This window comes from Mus caroli, unplaced genomic scaffold, assembly GCF_978045245.1.
Source record: "Mus caroli unplaced genomic scaffold, Mus_caroli_1 scaffold_2, whole genome shotgun sequence".
Classification (NCBI taxonomy): domain Eukaryota; kingdom Metazoa; phylum Chordata; class Mammalia; order Rodentia; family Muridae; genus Mus; species Mus caroli.
The window spans coordinates 87028236-87037745 of record NW_028227257.1 but is presented as its reverse complement, the minus strand read 5'-3'; positions in this window follow the sequence as shown (position 1 = coordinate 87037745).

The following is a 9510-nucleotide window of genomic DNA, read 5'->3' as shown; positions in this document are numbered from 1 at the left end:
TTTTTTACATAGCTCATTATCCCAGCATAAGGAATGTTTCCCCCCACAGTGGGCAGGTCTTCACATGTCAATGAACCTAATCAAGACGCTCTCCTACAGGCTATCCAGAGGCCTTTAATCCATGTCTTTTGATGTTTCATCAGGTTGACAGTAGAGATTGTCACAGGTAGGACCTGGAAATCTGCATCAAGGAGCAGAGATTGGTGCTCCCGCTTGCTTTTTCAATATTACTCATAATCACCAAAGAATGAGCAGGTCTAGCCTGGCCTGAAATCTCAGGTACCAGTGATGCTGAAGCAGACAGGTCACAAGTTCTGTGCTGCCCTGGGCTACAACCTAAAGTTAAAGCCATTCTGGGCAAAGTAGTGAGACATTATCTCAAAGTCAAATGTAAAAAGAGGTTTGGGAATGTAGGTCCATGGTAGGGTGCTTGCCTAACATGCATGAGGTCCCGGGGTTCATTCCCAGCACCAAAGAAAGGGGAGAGGAGGAAAGCAAAGAAAAGGAGGGAGGGAGGAAGAACAGAAGAACACAAGGGTGGGTAGAAAGGATAAAAACTGTAGACCTAAAAGAGCACTCACTTTTTTTTTATATTTTGAGTGTTTTGTACTTAGCCATGGTTTACATTTTTGCACTTGTGTGTGTGTGTGTGTATGTGTGTGTGTGTGTGTGTGATATGCACAAGCCATAGCCACTGTGCAAGCTTCAGGGGGTAACCTTTGGGAATCAATTCTCTCCCACCAACTGAGGCAGGGCTTATTTCTGCCAGGCTGTGTTTTCCAGGCTAGCTGGCTCCCAGGAGTCTAGCTAATACTCTGTCACTGCCTGGCACCTACCTCTCTGTGGAAGGACTGGGATTACAGATGTCCCCTGCTTCATCTGGCTTTTTATGTGGGTTTTGGAGAATGAACGGAGGTCTTCAAACTCATACAAGTGTTTTTACCCAACATCTTCACAGACCATTATTGGAAACTTAAACATTTTAAGTTGTGTTTATTTAGTGTGTGTCATGGGGCACATGTGGAGGTCAAGAAACAAAACAAAACAAAACAAAACAAAACAAAACAAAACAAAACAAAACAACAACAAAAAAACCCTTCTGGGAAATGGTTTTCCATTTCCACCATTTGTACCCTGGGGGTAGAACCAAGGCTCAAGTCAGGTGCTCTTTCCTGCTGAGCTGTCTCACCAGCTCATTTGCCGCTTTTCATGTTTGCATGTATGGGGTGCTGTTGGTAGGTGGTGGTGATGTCACAGGGCTGTCTACATCTCAACCTCCCTCTGTGCTCTCATTTTGTTGTTTTGGAGTCTTAACTGCTCCTCCTCTAGTTCTTCATGCCATGGACTACCCAGCTGTCCTGAGGCACCTGAATGTGAACTTCCAGTCTAGCTGTCCTCTCTCTCACTCTCCTTCCTCTGAGGCCATTGTCAGGCTCTGGGAACCCGTCCGCATCCACTCTTAGGACAGCCACATGAGTGACAGTATCCATGCCTGTCATTCTGGGTTACACCTAGTTCTTAGCGTTCCTCTTTACCCTCTTAGCATCCTTGTGACCTCACCTTTCAGAATCCTGTCCACTGTTCCCCAGGACTCCTGGGATCCAGCAGCTTCTCTGTCAGGGCTGCCCTATCCACCATACTTCACTACACACAGCTGTCAAAAGGAGACAGCAAGACATTCTGCCTCTACTTACCATGCTCTGGTGTCCATGTCCCTCCCCGATGGCTGACTAGGGCAGTTGCTGCCCAGATTGTCTTCTGTCTTCAGGTGCCTACTGTCCTTCTCTGATGTCCATCATTGCTCTTCCCACATCTTGCCTTCATTTAGGAAAGTGAGAAGTGAGAACAGCTCTCTTGCTTTGCCACGGCACAACTCAACCCTAGAGCAACTGGACTTGACACAGCACACTGTGTTATTTAATAATCGAACAACCCAACACTGTGTGACCAGCTTACATCTAAAGTCTCTGCATTTCTTGGAGTTCACAGTGGGATTCAGGCTCAGTCAACACTTATATAAGGCCCAGGGTCTCATATAAATAATAAAAGCCTGGAATCTCTTCTGCGAGGTGGTGGCATGGCTGGTTCTTTCTTGTTACTGACATCGGTTGGTTGACTGTCCCAAACACAAGGAGTCAGCCTTTCCCCGCCCAGCTGTGACCAGCATGGACTTGAGGACCGCGACAGTCCCAGGGATGTGGTGTCTACCTGGAAACTGGTCCTGTTCCTAGCAGTTCCAGGAAACCGCAGGCCTCCCAACATGTGTCCCTGAAGCTCCGGGGGGAGGAAGAAGCTCCCGACAGGGAGGGCCTCTTTGTCTTGTGGTTGAGCTATTCTTGAATCTTGGAATGTTGCTCTCCTGGTGCTGACAGCCGTCACCTCTCCCTGTGGTGCCAGGCTCTCGTGCCAGGCCTATGGAGCCTCTCTTGGTGGGTGGCTAGGTCTTCTCTTCTATAGCTTCCCACCCACCTGGGTTGTGGCAGGCATGCTGGGGGTGTCGGGGGGGGGGACAGGAGCATGTGGCACTGGGTGCTCCTCTCTGGCTCCCCCTTCCCTGCTAAACAAAAGCTTCCTGTTGAGGCAGGGACCAGAACATGCTTTTGACTGAGGAGCAGGCTCTGGCTGCCAAGGATGAATGGGAGCCAGGGCCTGGCTGGCTGCCTTCCTCATAGGCTTGTGGCAATACAAGAGACCCCCCACCCCCTGGACACTTCTCTCTGCTCAGAGAGGTCGGGCTTGTCAGGTCCAGAATAGGGCCAGCTTTTCTACCCCATTCTTTCTCTCTGCTTTGGCTTCCCGACTGCTGGTCTCTGACCAGCTACACCAGTTTTTCTATCTCCAATATTTGTTTTATTGCTGGAGGAATCTTCCAGAAACTAATAGATCTCTTGTCCTGTGCATGGTTCTATCAGTCAGCAAGCGTTGTCTTGTCACCTTAACCCTTCCATCCTCACTGTGGTTACTGTTTTCCACCGTTAGCCCTATGGTTGCCTTGACTGCAGTAGTCTTGGTCATTTGGTCAAAAACATTGTTCCTAGTGAGGTGGTTGCTATTTTTCTCTTGGTTTTATAGAACAGAGAACTGAGTTCAGAGAGGCTAAGTAGCTTGCCCAGAGTCACACAGCTAGGACAGTAGCAGGATCCCAGAAGTCAGCTCAGTCGCCAAGTCACATGGCTTGCCAGGGCAGCACTTAAACAGGAATTGAGCCCAAACTGCTGGAGCTGTACAAACCGTGGTTGCCTCCTCACTACTGACTCGATTTGTGACTTTTGTCAGATCACTCAGCTTTTCTGAGTTACTACCCATGGACAATGACTGTCGGACTTGCCTCCTGGGCAAGTGCAGGAATGCCTGCCTGGTCAGACTCACCAGGGCACAGTCCTCTGCCTCAGTAATCTCTACAGACGCCAGCCAAACACAATTCTCCTCCCAGGCATCCATTTCTTGAGGTGGGGTGTGTGTCTGAAGCCAGGGAGCTGTACAGCCAACTAACTCTGTCAGCTTTTGTAGGGTAGAGGAGAAATGTCAGGCAGTCAGAGCAGTGAGGGAAAGGCGTGCCAAAGATGTTTTTAATATGCATGAGACTGTGCAGCCAAGCCAGGGGCCTCTGCCCGGCTCCCAGGCACGTTCCCGCCCAGACAGGCTGATGATTTGAAGGGAGCCGCGGTCAGACTGTATACCTGTCATCTGCCTCTCCACACTCGCCTGCCTCGCTTGCTCTAATGAGGCTTGACACCTCGGGAATCCAGCAGTCACAGAGGGCAGAAGAAGCCGGAATGGCCTGCTTCGGCCACTCGGGCTTGCCTGAGAGGTGGCCAAGCGGTAGCAGGAGCCCCAGGGCTTCTCTGCTTCAAGGTCTGTCATGACTAGTTGCTGGTGGGACAGTGAGAGTCACATCACCTCCATGTGCCTCAGCATTCCCAGCTATGAAATGGGTTTTAGCTAGGTATGGTGGCACATGTCTATGATCTCAGTACTCAGGGTCCTGAGGTAGAAAGATTGCTACACGCTTGAGGCCAGCCTAGGCTACATAGTGAACACCAGACCAGCTGGGGATGTAGAGTAAGGGCCTATTTCATAAAAACTAAAACTTAAATGAATTTTAATGGCCAATCCAAGATTGATGGGGAGAAATGGAAAATGCATGGAAAGGGTATAATGTGATAATGGGGTCATAGATGATGATGGCTGGCTGATGGCTTCCTGTCATGAGAAAGTACCCCCTGGGCCTGAGCTTCTCTGATACATTCTCTGGTTCCTTCTGGAGAGCCTCTGCAGAGAGAGGTTCTCCCAAGAGGTCCTAGGAAGGATTGATCAAGCTTCAGTCTGACCGTTGAGAAGACCACAGCCCAGGGAGGAGAGGTGCCTCACCTGAGGTGAGCTTGCTTTGTTGGTATAAAGGTTTTAGTGGTAACAAGCTTGCAGGGATATGGACAGCCCTAGGACCCAGTGCAGAGGAGCTGTGAGGAGTCATGTCCTAGGAATGGTTCCCATGGAGAGATGCTAAGGACGGTCTCTTAGATAAATACAGAGTGCCGAGGGGTGCCCAGCCTGGGACTCTCGGTACTGAGCTGTATGGGGAATGCAGACTTTCAGCCTCTTCCTGGTAGAAGCTGGCCTGCAGGTAGAGGGGCGGGTTCTTGGGAATGAAGTTTCTCAGGGGTGCTGATGTAGAATCCAGTCTTTGAGGGATTCTGGGAGCAGACAATAAAATGAGTCAGTGTGTTAAGGGCTAATGAATAACTTGGTGGCTATGGGGTCTTCCCTAAGCCTCGGACAGGTGTGGGATGTGTAGAGATGAGGGGGAGAGGGGAGGGCCAGCCTGTCTTGGACAGAACCTCATGTTTCTGTACAAGAAAAGGAAGTCAGCAAGAAGCCTCCAAAGAGGCCTGGGAAAGACAACTCAGCTCCATGGCTTCCTGCCCTGAAAAAAAAAAAAAACTGATGAAGGATAGGCACAGTACCAACAGGGGATGTAGCCAGGGACAAAGTCCCATAGACTCTGAACTCTGGGGAACACTGTTGGCCTCAGTGTTCTGATCTGAGTAGTGGGAGTAACAATATGTCGCCTGGGTGGTGGTTTTCAGAGAGAACTAGATCACAGGTGTCATGGAAGTTTGCAGAAGTTATCATGTGTTTTGACACCATGAGCAACCTCCTCTTCCTCCTCTTCCTCTTCTTCCTCCTCTTCCTCACCTCCTCTTCCTGCTCCTCCTCAGCTGTGGCCAGTCAGCATGCTTGAGTTATCAGAACCACTGAGAGGAGGCCCATCCACATCTCATCCCTCCTTGGTATTCAGAGAACAGTGAAGCCTACGATCAGCACCCGAGACAGATCTCGTCTTTAAAAAGCCAGGCTTGCACCCAGAATAAAGTGGCCTGTGTACCCACCTTCCTTTAGCTTCTGCTGGCTGCACACTGCTGCTTCCCAGTGGTGACTGGCATTGGGGTGGCATCTGCTTCCCCACCACCTCTGCCCCATTTCTTCAGGCCTTAAGCTGAGAATCCCCTGGGAGCTTCCGCTCCATCCTCAGATGACCTACGGGAGGACTCTGCTTCTCTTCGCAGACTGAGGCTGCCCCCGCTGTGTCCGGGTTGCTTGCTCGTTGGATCTTCCCCCTATCTATCTGTTTGATGCCTACTTACTCTTAGCAAACTATTGCCATGCCACATGGGCCCTGGCAGGAGGGTAGCACTTGTGTCAGTCCGGTCCTACCTCAGTGGCATTGCCAACTTCTTCTGAGTCCACTTGTCCTAAGAGCAGGCTTTGGTGTTGTGACAGCATCATTCACCAAGTCCCCTGGTCTCAGGAGAATTCCAGCTGCAGCTGGAAAAGTGGACCGGAATGATCAGGCTAGAATAGAAGAGGACAATAGAGCCGCCCAGGTGATACAGTAGACATTCGGAAATAGTGGCAGGGTGAAATGAGAAGTTCCACAATGTTAACATTACATAATGTAACTTATTTCTAGCTCCCACCTGGAGTCTCTCTCTCTGCATCCTATCTACCCCTTCTGTCTTGGCTTGTCTAGCATTCCCAGGCTCAGGGCTTCCTTTACTGTCACCTCAGAGGGACTAAAGGCCAGCTTCCTGTTCCCAGTCTCTTTCCAGTAGGGAAGACTCTCATTGGTCAGAGGCAGGTTGCATGTCTTCTCAGGATATGAGTTGAAGTTGCCTGCACTACCTGAGAAATCCTGGCATGGACAGCTCCTGGCCAGAAGAGCAGACGGCAGCCCTGTGTTCAGTAGGAAGAAATGTGTCTGTACGAGGGACGCAGCAGGAGACAATGTAATGTCCCCCGTTAAGTAAGTCCATGAGGGTTTAGATGAGAAGAGGCTGGAACTAGCCTGGAACAGGAAGGAGAGCCAAGAGGAGGGCCCATGGGAAGAGCAAGAGGTCCCTCTCCTGGGAGCTTCTGAGCTTCTCAGGAGGAAGGTGCCAAGGACAGCCCCTGAGAGCATGGGGGGGTGGGTCTGAGGAATGTGCAGCTGCTCGCTGGCCATTTGCTCCCCTCTAGTGTGAGAAGCATGGAAGGGTGGGAGCCAGGGGTCCCAGCTGCGCATGCCCAGAGGTGGTGGGCTGAATGCTGAAGGAGTGACCCTGCCTGTGTGTGAACTCACGGGTATCTCCAGACTGTCACTAGCCTCAGTTTCTCTGCCAGTAAAGAGGGAGGCTAGAGCTGAGCAAGTTCAGGCTCTATGTCCTCCCAGAGCCCACACCCTTTCCTCCCTTGGCCCCAGAATCCAGGAATGCGCTCCAGGCCTCAGCCTCTCTTGACTGAGGGGAGCCCCGGGCAGAGTGGCTGGGGTCCCCGCACCCCCTCCTCCCCTCTGCAAAGCACATGCAGATGTGAGGCTGTCGGGCGCAATCAGGGCTCAGGTGAGGAATGGGGCCTGGCAGCCCTGGGCTTGTACTCGTTTGCCGGAGTGCAATTTCCCCATAATTACACTTCCTAGCTTTTCGGCATCTGTGAAAGATCACCCTGGGACACAGAGGAGCCGGGCGTGCTGGCAGAAGGACAGGCCTTCGCTCCAAATCACTTTCCACTGGTGGAGAAAACCCACTGGCCCTGAACCTGATTCTGGCATGTACAGTGTCTCCAAGAGACAGGCCCAGTGTGCCCCATAGATCTGGTCATTCTGAGCCTCTCACAGGCCTCCATCTTCTGGCACTCCATCATCGCCAGTCTCTATCTTCAGGGGTTGTCATGCTACCCATTGCACCGTCACTTACCTGGATTCCTTCAAGGTGACCTTACAGAGTCGCCCACCATACTGTTGTCCTCCCAACTCTCCACAACCACTCTGGTTTAGTCTCTATGTCATTACCCACTCATGGGTCCTTGCTGGTCACCATAGCCACAGATGACACTCACACACAGCCAGCGCACTTCTTTTGTTAGCCCTGAACCACACTGACATGTGCTCCATGTCCTACCCTACTCCACATCCAGAATATGTATGTCTTCTGCTCTGCACTTGGGGTTCACAGACATCCTGCTAGGCAAAATCTAGGGTTACCTCTCTCAGAATCTCAGATAAAGATTTGCTTTAATAAACCCATCTAGAGAACAAGAGGGCAGAGAGAGCCTATAGCCAAGGGAACTTTGGGGAAGAAATTCTGGGGATCTTAGAAAACCATCAGAAATGTGGACAGGCCCCAAGCGTGAAGCGGTACCCAAGAGTTAGTGAGTTCACAGCGCAGCTCATGCTGATCTCAGGGTGGAAGGGGTCCTGTGACTTTAATCTCCTCCTCAGGACCCATACTGCCAGTGTTGGGAAAATAGACTGTAAGCCAGGATGGGCAAACCTTGTCCTAAGCCCATAGCAGACATCACTAATCAATCATGGCACCAAGAGGTTAAGTTACTTGGCAAAGGTCATACAGCTAGTCAATGAGAGCCACCAACTTTTGAATTTGGACAGTCTGGAGTCAGAGTCCTTGGTCATAGGCACGTAGGCAGCTCAACCCCACACCAGCTCCAACCCCTCTCTCAGAGGCAGGCATGAGCAGCGTATACAGCAGGTGTTTCAGAAGAATAGAGGAGGCAAAGAAATCAGAGAAGGGGGATGGATGCAGATACAAATTCAAAGCCAAGCTCTGTGTCTCATTGGATGTGGGCTTGGTTTGTGACTAAACCTTTTGGAGCCCCTGTTTCCACCATTATAGGGATGGACAGAACTCTGATACGAAGTGGTGCCAAACGTGTGGCTCAGGAAGCATGAATGGCTTGCTGTGTTGTCTTGCATAATGTTACTTACATTCGTCCAAAGGCACAAGCAAGCCAAATGCTCATCCACAAATGGTCCGTCTTCACCGTTACCTTGACTGGACTCAGAGTCACCAAGGAGATACATTCCAAGGGTATTTCTGCAGATGGAATATTATTCGGCCTTGAAGAGGAAATAAATTCGAAAATTCTTCACACATATGAAGGAGCCTTAAGTACATTATTCCAAGCAGTAGCAGGAAGTGAGAGGCTTTAATTAGCACCACCTCCTGGAAACACTGGTGATCTTGGTGAGCCCCTGGCCACACCCCAGAAAGCCAGGGTTGTTGTTGTTGTTGGTGGTGGTGGTGGTGGGTGTGGTGGTGGTGGGCGTGGTGGTGGTGGGCGTGGCTAACCTATGCAGAGGAGCAGAGTTCAGGATGTACATTTAGTTGTGCTGAGTCAAGAAGAGTCAGAGACAGAAAACCAGTTGTAGCTTTGGACACAAGATGCAGCCACAGCGGCGCAGTGTTGAGGATCTCAAAGTCATGCAGGCCCTCTTATTCAAGGACATCATTGTTTCTGCCTCTTCATGTGGGGTCCTGGGGCTTAAATGGAACCTTCTTTAGGTGATGTCCTGGATAGAATGGATTCTCCACTTCACAGCAGGTTTTTGAAAGGGCTTGCTTCCTCCCTGGCTTTGTGGGGTAAACATTTTGGCTTGGGTCAGCTGTTAGCATGCGTGTATACACAGACACACACACACAGACAGACAGACAGACAGACAGACATGCAGACAGACACATACAGACACACAGACACACACTTTACTTCTGTGAGTTCCTGAGGACAGCTGTTGTCTTATGACCTCTCTGTGTCACCCTTGGAGAGGAAGAAAATGTGTCATTTCTAGCCTCACACTGCAGAAACCTGAGTGACTTGTCTATTGCAGAGCTAGGGCTACCCCTCTAGGTCCGTGACCCCGAATCAGCCCGTCTTCCTGTCCACACGCAGGGCTCCCTGAAGTATTTCAACAGAGGAGGAGAGGGTGGGTTTCTCCCTTGTCTTTCTTCCTCACCTCTGTCCTCTGAGCATGGGAGTCGTACCCAGGACATGGGGCTTCACGGAATAAGAGGTGTCCAGATGGCAGGAGAGTCATGCCTCAGAATATCTGTCTGGTCATTGCCCTCCTGAGAGCTTCAGGGTGGCTCTAAGACACAGGATGAACAAAGGCACACAGCTTACTAGCACCACTGGTGGTGGTGGTAGGGCGGGCAGGTATCCTCAGCTAAGGGCATTACA